The sequence below is a fragment of the Vipera berus genome, assembly GCF_964194415.1.
Source record: "Vipera berus genome assembly, chromosome: 2".
In the NCBI taxonomy this organism is placed as follows: Eukaryota; Metazoa; Chordata; class Lepidosauria; order Squamata; family Viperidae; genus Vipera; species Vipera berus.
In genome coordinates this window covers 267,393,031-267,403,108 of record NC_138203.1, presented here as the reverse complement: position 1 = coordinate 267,403,108, position 10,078 = coordinate 267,393,031, and positions in this window count along the sequence as shown.

The following is a 10,078-nucleotide window of genomic DNA, read 5'->3' as shown; positions in this document are numbered from 1 at the left end:
TACTTCGGAAGGATGGAAGGCTGAGTCAACCTTGAGCCTGGTGGGACGTGAACCTGCACTAATTGCAGGCAGCTGGTGTTACTTAAGGAGGCATTAGCCCACTGCTCCACCAAGGCTCTGCACTAATCCTCTCAGGGAGTCAGTTTGGTGTAGTGTTTAAGACATACGGGTAGAAAAGGGGAGGTGATGAGTTCTACAGGTGACACTCGAAAAATTAGAATATCGTGAAAAAGTTCATTTATTTCAGTTAATGCAACTTAAAAGGGGAAACTAATATATGAGATAGACTCATTACATGCAAAGCAAGATAGTTCAAGCCGTGATTTGTCATAATTGTGATGATTATGGCTTACAGCTCATAAAAACCCCAAATCCACAATCTGAGAAAATTAGAATATTGTGAAAAGGTGTAATATTCTAGGCTCAGTGTCCCACTCTAATCAGCTAATTAAGCCATAACACCTGCAAAGGGTTCCTGAGCCTTTAAATGGTCTCTCAGTCTGGTTCAGTAGGAATCACAATCATGGGGAAGACTGCTGACCTGACAGTTGTGCAGAAAACCATCATTGACACCCTCCATAAGGAGGGAAAGCCTCAAAAGGTAATTGTAAAACAAGTTGGATGTTCCCAAAGTGCTGTATCAAAGCACATTAATAGAAAGTTATGTGGAAGGGAAAAGTGTGGAAGAAAAAGGTTTACAAGCAGCAGGGATGACCGCAGCCTGGAGAGGATTGTCAGGAAAAGGCCATTCAAAAGTGTTGGGGACTTTCACAAGGAGTGGACTGAGGCTGGAGTCAGTGCATCAAGAGCCAACACTCACTGGCGGATCCTGGACATGGGCTTCAAATGTCGTATTCCTCTTGTCAAGCCGCTCCTGAACAACAAACAACGTCAGAAGCGTCTTACCTGGGCTAAAGAAAAACAGACCTGGTCTGTTGCTCAGTGGTCCAAAGTCCTCTTTTCTGATGAGAGCAACTTTTGCATCTCATTTGGAAACCAAGGACTCAGAGTCTGGAGGAAGAATGGAGAGGCACACACTGCAAGATGCTTGAAGTCCAGTGTGAAGTTTCCACAGTCTGTGTTGATTTGGGGAGCCATGTCATAGGCTGGTGTTGGTCCACTGTGCTTCATTAAGTCCAGGGTCAACGTAGCCATCTACCAGGAGATTTTGGAGCACTTCATGCTTCCTTCCGCAGACGAGCTTTATGGGGATGCTGACTTCATTTTCCAGCAGGACTTGGCACCTGCCCACACTGCCAAAAGCACCAAAACCTGGTTCAATGACCGTGGGATTACTGTGCTTGATTGGCCAGCAAACTCGCCTGACCTGAACCCCATAGAGAATTTATGGGGCATTGCCAAGAGAAAGATGAGAGACACGAGACTGAACAATGCAGAAGAGCTGAAGGCCGCTATTGAAGCATCCTGGTCTTCCATAACACCTCAGCAGTGTCACAGGCTGATAGCTTCCATGCCACGCCGCATTGAGGCAGTAATTGCTGCAAAAGGGGCCCAAACCAAGTACTGAGTACATATGCATGCTTATACTTTTCAGAGGTCCGATATTGTTCTATGTATACTCCTTGTTTTATTGATTGCATGTAATATTCTAATTTTCTGAGATTTTGGATTTGGGGTTTTCATGAGCTGTACGCCATAATCATCACAATTATGACAAATCACGGCTTGAACTATCTTGCTTTGCATGTAATGAGTCTATCTCATATTAGTTTCCCCTTTTAAGTTGCATTACTGAAATAAATGAACTTTTGCACGATATTCTAATTTTTTGAGTTTCACCTGTAGAAACTTGGTTATGCTTTACAGAAGTCCGCAAAAGTTTAATGAGTGCAAGGAGAGATAAAACATCTCCATCTACTTCCCATTATATGTCATTTACTGATTATCTTTTATCCCTTTTGTAACAAGACACAGATTTCCATGTGTTTTCTGAAGGAATAGAGAAATAAAAATGAAGATTGGCATCTTGTGCTTTACTAGATGATATCTCAGCTTCATCAACTTTTCTTCTCCTGGAGTCAGAGGCTTTATTCCCCCATCCACACTTTGTTATCTTCCCAACAAAATGATGAAATGATTGTTGTTGTTCAAAAGCTGCACTTTAGAATTGCTTAAATTCATATATATGTATATATGTGTGTATATGTATATATATGTATATATATGTGTGTATGTATATGTGTATGTGTGTGTGTATGTATATAAATGTAAAAGTTCCCCCGCACATGCGTGTTAGTCGTTTCCAACTCTAGGGGCCGGTGGTCATCTCCGTTTCAAAGCCGAAGAGCCAGTGCTTGTCCAAGGACGTCTCCGTGGTCATGTGGCCAGCATGACTAGATGCCAAAGGTGCACGGAACGCTGTTACCTTCCCACTGTAGTGGTCCCTATTTTTCTACTTGCACTTTTACGTGCTTTCGGACTGCTAGGTTTGCAGAAGCTGGGACGAGTAACAGGCGCTCACTCTGTTATGCGGCACTCGGGATTTGACCCGCCAAACTGCTGACCGTCTGATCAACAAGCTCAGCATTCTAACCCACTGAGCCACCGCGTCCCTGTATGTATGTGTGTGTGTGTGTGTGTGTATACGTTTCGACGAGGTCCCACTCGTCATCTTCAGGCTGGTGTCTTCAGCTTCGTACTTGTGTGAGCAAAGCACGAAGCCGAAGACACCAGCCTGAAGATGCTTGTGTGAGCAAAGCATGAAGCCGAAGACACCAGCCTGAAGATGACGAGTGGGACCTCGTCGAAACATATATATCAGGGCTTTTTTTCTCATAGAACGTTCAGAACGGAGTTCCGGCACCTTTTTTGTATGGAACCTTGTAGGGTAGGCAAAGTGGGTTGTATGACATGTGTGAGTTCCGGCAACTTTTTCTTTTACAAAAAAGCACTGATATAGATAGATAGATAGATAGATAGATAGATAGAGAGATAGAGAGAGAGAGAGAGAGAGAGAGAGAGAGAGAGAGAGAGAGAGAGAGAGAGATATTAATAAAACTAAAATACAAACCAGAAAAATAAAACATCCAGCACTAGCAACTGTCTTGCTTCTGACAGATGAAACTCTTCAAAGAACTTCGAGGCATTGTTTAACTTAAAAGAATCTTTATTTCAGTAGCATAGCATCTGCACTAACATAATTGAAACCAAAAACTGACTTCCCCTCCCCTGAGCACATAGTATGAAAGCACAATTCCCCCCCCCCCCCAACAGTCATAAATCACATTCTCCAATTAGTTTAGAGCTCGGGCTTTCCCTCCAGGTCTCCAGCCTGCCAATTCCTTATCTCTTATTTCAACAACCTTGGTTCTCACACTAGATCAGGGGTCGGCAACCGGAAAAAGGAAAAGAGCCACTCAGAACCGGTTCCGTCACACAAACAAAAAAGTGGGAGCCGCAAGTGTGCGCGTGTGCGTCCACTCACGCGCATGCGCAAAAAACATTTTGCGCATGCGCAAAATGGAAGGCACCTGCGCGGCGACGGGTCTCCCCTTTGGAGAGGTGCGCGCCGTCCCGTCCGGAGACCTGCCGCGTTCGTCAAACAGGGCCAGGCCGGCGCGCGCAGGGGGGAGGGGGCGACGGGGGCTTTTCTCCTAAGAACAGCGGCTTTTAAAAGTGGGAGGGTCGGAGCACAGCGGGCAGGTCCGGAGAGGCGGGGGACGAAGCCCCGCTTGCCTGGAGGGGGGGCAGAGAAGCGAGTTGCTGCAGCCCACCTTGGGCGGCTCCCGCCCTTTGTTCAGGCGCCAGCATCCCAAAGAAGCCCGGCCAGGAAGCCCGCCCCCCTGCCCGCTTTTCCAGAGGGGGGCAGAAGGAGGGAGCACGTCCCTCCCTTCTTTGTCTGCTCCGCGGCTGCCCTGCGGGAGGGTAACGCCTCGTGTGCCCAGCCTGGCCCCTGGCCCCGGCGCAGGGGGCGAGAGAGGCGGCGTTTGGGCCGGGCCAGAGGACGAAGCTGCGCTCCCCCCTCCCTCCGAGCAGAAACCCGGTCCTTGCCGCTCCCGAGGATCTGCGAGGCTGGGGGAGCCGCCCTTCCCCTCGTTTGCCCCGGCGGACGTTCCTGGCGCTGCTGCTAACGGGTGCGATTCCAGCCAGAGGCATCAGAAAGCTGCCGCCGTCCTTGGGAGAGGTGCGCGCGCACTCTCCAAACCGCCGCCATCCCGTTTGCACAGCTGCCATGTTCGTCAACGCGGCAGGTCTCTGGGCTTCCTTCGGGGGGCCTTTCATTCCTGTACAAGGGGGAAGGGGAACTCTCTGTGCTTTTGTGTGTGCATGTGTGTGTGTGTGTGTGTGGGTATGTAAAGCACGAGAGAGAGAGGAAGAGGGGGGGAAGTGAGATCTCAAGCCCCGATGTTTCCTGCCTTCCACTGCCGGCGGCCGCCCCACATTCTTAGCATTCCTAGGCTGTAACTCCGAGGTCGTCGTCGCCGTCTCCGCTGAGCAGCGCCGCTTGGAAGAGAAAGGGAGCAGGACAGGCACGCTCGCCCCAGCGGAGTGGCCGGCCCTCGTTTTAGTAGCGAGACAGTAATCGCTCCCCTCTGCCCCCCCATGCTCCCGGTTCTCCCGTTCGCCCACCGGCCCGCTTTCCTTCCTGAATTTTGCGCTTCCTTACCCAACTCCAAACTTTCTCTAGCGCCCCTGTGCTTTATGAGGGGGAACCAAAGGCGGAGCCGTTTCTCTCTCTCCCCCCCCCCCCGCTTTTGCCGCTCCCCCACCCAACCAGTATCCCGCTTCTCCTTCCTCGGCAGCTTTGCAGATGGGCCACACACACACGCACACACAAAAGCACAGAGAGTTCCCCTTCCCCCTTGTACAGGAATGAAAGGGCCCCCGAAGGAAGCCCGGCCTCTTCACCGCACCTTCCCTTCCAAGCGGGAGCCCCGCAACAAATGACCAGCATTTGGACAGCGTGTGAATGGGCGAGCGTCGCCGTCCCCAAACAACGCAATTCCTTGCAGCAATGCGGACAAGAGGGAAAGGAAGCCCAGCGGCCAGACCGCGCTCCCACCCCGCCTCCCCAAGGGCTCGCGCGCGTTACCTAATGGCTTGCGCACGGCCTCTCGCGAGGTTGCTGCCCCTCGTGAGCCCGCTGGCTGATGCTGGCTCCGTCTCTCTCTCTCTCTTCCTTCCTCCCTCCCTCCCTCCCTCCGTCCCTCCCTCCCTTGGTCTCCCCCTCCCCCTTTTCCGGCTCAGCCCCACGTCACCAAGAGACCAAACGGGGACATCATGGCAGAGCGGAGGAGACACAGGAAGCGGATCTAGGTACCGGGCTGGCTTATCTCCTCCCTCTTTTCGCAACCGCTCTGCGGGATGAGTTTCCCTTTTCCTTCTGGCTCACCCCCTCTCCCCCGCCCGGTCACCCTTCCCTCCCTCCCCCCCCTCGGTCAGCATCTCTCCTGCCGTTTCTGCGACTTTTCTGTCCCCCCTGCCGCCGCCCCCCCCTTCCCCGCGGGGCCGGCCGCATCCAGCGCCTTCTTCCTCTGGAGGGGAAATCGTGGCCCCTCCAGTTCCCGCTTCTCTGGGCCGAGCGCTGCCTTGAAGGTTTGGAGAGCTGCGCGCGCACCTCCACCCGTTCGGAGAGGTACGCGCGCACCAGGCGACTGGGAGCCGCAGGAGACAGCTCAAAGAGCCGCATGCGGCTCCGGAGCTGCGGGTTGCCGACCCGTGCACTAGATCCAGTGTTGTTATGTCTAGCTAGACTCTTGTGCACATCCCCCCTCCCTGTCCTAGCATCATCTAACTCTAAAAGCAAAAAGAAGAAAATGGCTGCATTTCCATCTGTTGTCAATGCAAAAACACTTAAAATTACAGATTGCTACTTTATTTGGAAAAGCTTGCTTCATGAATGAATGAACCTTTATTGTCAAAGCACAACCATATATACATTGAGATTAGCTGAGCCTCCCTTCGTGCTCCCACCCCCCAACTCACAGTGACAACAAACCCTCCATCTTATTACACCATGTGCACCACACACCGGCCTCGCAAGTCAATTCTGCATAAAGTTTATAAAAATTATTTCCCGTTCAAAAGCCTAACAGCCCACGGATAAAAGCTGTTTTTCAGCCTGTTGGTGCGGCTGAAAAATATATTAAATAATAATTTCAGAAATATATTAAATAATAATTTAAGACAAGTCATATACTTAGTAACATTAAAAAAAATATTCTTCCAAATTAAACAAGCAGATCTGGACTTTGCCCACAAAAGCAAAAGTTACAACTTGGGTGGTAGGAGAGCAATTGAGTCAGCCTTCTGCTGGGACAAAATAGGCCTATCCAGCCAGCTCCCTTCTTGATGTAACTCTCAGCTTCTCAGGTTAAGGTAGCCTTTATTGTCAATTTTTTACTGCGGGCACAACGGCACACATCAAAAATGAAATTTAGTTACCCGCTCTCAAAGTGAAACACATACATGAAACACACCTAACATACTACATACAACATATGTATAGATCCAAACCCCTGCATATACATAACAAATAAATATTAAATACTGTCCATCTTGAATATATAATAGAAGGAGGAAGCTTGAGAGTTCACAAGGTTAATGCTGTATGGAATGAAACTATGGCTGAAGCTGGATGTTCTGCTACGGATACTACGAAGCCTCCTCCCAGAAGGTAACAAGGAGAACAGGTCGTGAAGAGGATGTGTAGTGTCCCAGATAATCTTACGGATCCTGCTCAAGCAACGCTACTGTGCTATGTCCTGGATGGGAGGGAGGGAACTGCCAATAATTTTTTCGGCCATCCTCACCACTCTCTGCACCGCCTTCCTGTCTGAAGCAGTGATGCTTCCAAACCAGACTGTGATGCTGTATGACAGGATGCTCTTGATCGTCCCCCTGTAGAAAGTGGTCAGGACATGGGAAGGAAGATGTTCTTTTCTCATGCGACGCAGAAAATGCAGGTGCTGCTGTGCCCGCTTCACCAGTTTCTCACTGTTGAGCGACCAAGCCGGCCTACTCATTAGCTGCACACCCAGGAATTTGATACTGGTAACCCTCTCCACAGGGGAATCATTAATGCACAGAGAAGTGTGGCTGTGCCTGTCTTTTCTGAAATCAACAACGATCTCTTTGGTTTTTCTGGTATTTAAAACTAGCTCAAGGGAAATGAAATTATTATACGGATAAAAATGTAACACAGTGAGAAGCAGTAATGTCACATGGATGTATCAGGGAAATGTGAAATTCCCCAGAAGGGACATTAGATAGGAAATAGAACAGTTTTGTTAAGCTAAGATGTGAAGAAGGATCCTCTATATGTTATTGGCGAAATGTGATTGGAGACACAGAAGGAATTTGTCTCTGGTGCATAAGTTCTCAGTGTACATACAACCAAGAAGTGATAATCATCATAATAAAGTACAATCATCATAAATCACAGATACAACACAGTGATAGTCATAGGATACTAAAGCAATCAACACAAATCATAATAGGACACTAAGTAAAAGCAATCAACATAAATCCCGAGATACAACGATAAAGTTATAGTCATAAGACTGTAAGAAATAAATAATAGGACAGATGAGAGAATAATAAGTAATACAATCCTACTAGGTGGCTTGACGTCCAGGGTATAGACGGTGTTTTGGAAATTAGTTGTGTAACAGAATGATAACATGGGGGGTGGGGGTGGTAAACTGTCTTTGTGTCTGGTTGTTTTGACGTGCAGTGCTCTATAGCATGGGTGTCAAACTCAGCGTGTCACGTGAAGTGTCGCAATGTATCGTGATTTGTTTCGCATTGCCAGAGCTGAGATCAGCCCATGGGTCGGCAGTTTGACACCCCTGCTTTATAGCGTCTTCTTAAGGGAAGAAGTCTAAACAGTTTATGTCCAGGATGTGAGGGGTATAGATGTTTTCATAGCCCTCTTTTTGGCTCATGCATTAAACAGGTCTTTAATGGAAGACAGGCTGGTTGCAATTATTTTTTCTGCAGTCCTAACTATCCGCTGAAGTCTGTGCCTGTCTTGTTTGGTTGCTGTGCAGCCAGTTAAAAAGGTAAAGGTTCCCCCGCACATGCGTGCTAGTCGTTTCCGACTCTAGGGGCTGGTGCTCATCTCCGTTTCAAAGCCGAAGAGCCAGCGCTTGTCTGAGGACGTCTCCGTAGTCACGTGGCTGGCATGACTAGACGCTAAAGGCGCAGAGAACACTGTTACCTTCCCACCGTAGTGGTCCCTATTTTTCTACTTGCATTTTTATGTGCTTTCGAACTGCTAGGTTGGCAGAAGCTGGGACAAGTAACAGGCGCTCACTCTGTTACACGGCACTCGGGATTCGGCCTGTCAAACTGCCAACCTTCTGATTGACAAGCTCAGCGTCCTATCCCACTAAGCCACCGCGTCCCTATGCAGACAGTTACAGAGGTGTAAATGACAAACTCAATAATTCCTTTGTAGAACTGTATGAGCAGTTCTTTGGGCAGTCTGAGCTTTCTGAGTTGGCCCAGGAAGAACACTCTTTAGAAGTAATTCCCGAGTTATGAGCGTTTATTTAACGGTTGTTCGAAGTTACGTGATCAGCGCCCCTTAATGTTTAAGAGCAAGTTCCAAAATTACAAACATTGCAGCATCACAGCAGTCATTCGCCCTTACGAGTGACTTCAGTGGCACTGCAACATTCACCCTATTCCCCCCCATTCCTCACAACTACATCCCCCTCCCTTCCAGCCACGCCAGACTCACTTACTTCGCAAAAATCCTGCCTCAGTTTCTTTCCCTTTGAGGGAGAGTCGAGTCGGCTTGGAAATGCTTTTCGCACTGAGAATGGAAGTTTCTGAAGTTTGTGATCTTGCCAAATCACAGACCTCAGAAACTTTCATTCTCTCCGGGGAAGGTGCCTGACTCCTGCTCCTGCCCCCAACTCCTATCTGCCTGAGGGCAGGCCTGAAGCCTTCAACTGAGGGAGAAGGCCAGGCCCCTCACACCCGTATACAGCCCACCGGAGCTCACCGCGCTGGAGGAGAAAGTGACCCGTTGTCCCCAGAGCCTCAGAAGCCTCCTCCAAGCTGCCTGGAACAGAGCCTGGGGGAGGCTTCTGCATGTCTCCGGTGGTTGGATCCAGGCCTCGGAGGGGCCCTCTAAGCCGTTTGCACCTGGAATGGAGATTGGAGGAGCTTCTGCATGCCTTTGGATGTTGGATTCAACCCTCGGAGGGGGTCCTCCAAGCTGCTGCCGCCCGGAACAAAGCTTCCGGAGGTTGGATCCAGGCCTCAAAGGGGCCCTCCAAGCTATTGGTACCTGGAATGGAGATTGGAAGGGGGGATTCTGCATACCTCTAGAGGTTGGATCCAGCCCTTGGAGGGGTCCTACAAGCCCGGAATAGCTTCCAGAGTTTGGATCCAGGCCTCAGAGGGGCCCTCCAAGCCGTTTGTGTCTGAGACAGAGATCGGGAGGCGGGGGCTTCTACATGCTTTCTAGCAAGAAGAAGTTACCTGGTGCTTTTCCAGGCTTTTATCTGTTGAAATAGACCTCACACATCTTTTTTTGTGATCATCAGAGGTGGGATGGGATGGAGTCAATTGTAGGAGACTTGGCTGTTGTTGGTGTATCTGAGATGGAGAGGGTGGCGATAGCTGACAGTGGTTTCCTCTCAAAACTACAGTAAAACACATTGAGGTGATCTGCCAGTTGTCGATTCCCTTCGCCATGGGAAGGAGGCTTACTGTAGCCAGTGATATCTTTAAGGGTTTTCCACACATGTATGGCATGTGAAAGCTGGACCATAAGAAAGGCTGAGCGCCAAAGAATTGAAGCCTTTGAACTATGGTGCTGGAGAAGACTCCTGTGAGTTCCTTGGACTGCAAGGCGATCAAACCGGTCAGTCCTGGAGGAGATCAACCCTGACTGCTCTTTAGAAGGCCAGATCCTGAAGCTAAAACTCAAATACTTTGGCCACCTAATGAGAAGGAAGGACTCACTGGAGAAGAGCCTAATGCTGGGAAAGATTGAGGGCAATAGAAGAAGGGGACGACAGAGAATGAGGTGGCTGGATGGAGTCACTGAAGCAGTAGGCGTGAGCTTAAATGGACTCCAGAAGATGGTAGAGGACAGGAA